Genomic DNA, 433 nt, shown 5'->3' with positions numbered 1-433 from the left:
TCGATGGAAGACCGCCTGGGAATACCGGGTGCTGTAGACTTATTTCATTTATATTTTTCTAAAAAAATTCATTTTACCAATAGTAGCGAATCGACAGCTCTATAATATTTCTAAGTAACACGTCACAACTTGAAATATCATTCAATGAACTCGATGATCGAAGTGTTGCACTGTTGGTGCATCCTTGTCTACGGCCATACTACCTTGAAAACACCGGTTCTCGTCCGATCACCGAAGTTAAGCAACTAGCCTTGTTAGTACTCGGTTAGGAGACCGCTTGGGAATACCGGGTGCTGTAGACTTAATTCATTTTTTTTTCTAGAAATTGATTTTACCAATAGTAGCGCATCGATAGCTCTTATAATATTTTCCTAATGCAGGCGTCACTTTGAAGCCTGGACCCACCCTCCTCAGAGGTCGCCAACTATCGACG

General features: G+C 41.6%; 1 pseudogene; it reads left to right on the top strand.

Annotated features, from left to right (window-relative positions):
• The first annotated feature begins 186 nt into the window (after positions 1-186).
• On the top strand, positions 187-302 carry LOC117119701 (annotated as a pseudogene).
• The last annotated feature ends 131 nt before the right edge of the window (positions 303-433 follow it).

The sequence above is a fragment of the Anneissia japonica genome, unplaced genomic scaffold (genome assembly GCF_011630105.1).
Source record: "Anneissia japonica isolate Jap-2015-1 unplaced genomic scaffold, ASM1163010v1 scaffold14264_len1143_cov87, whole genome shotgun sequence".
NCBI classification, from domain to species: Eukaryota; Metazoa; Echinodermata; class Crinoidea; order Comatulida; family Comatulidae; genus Anneissia; species Anneissia japonica.
This window is presented reverse-complemented; position numbering and strand designations above follow the sequence as displayed.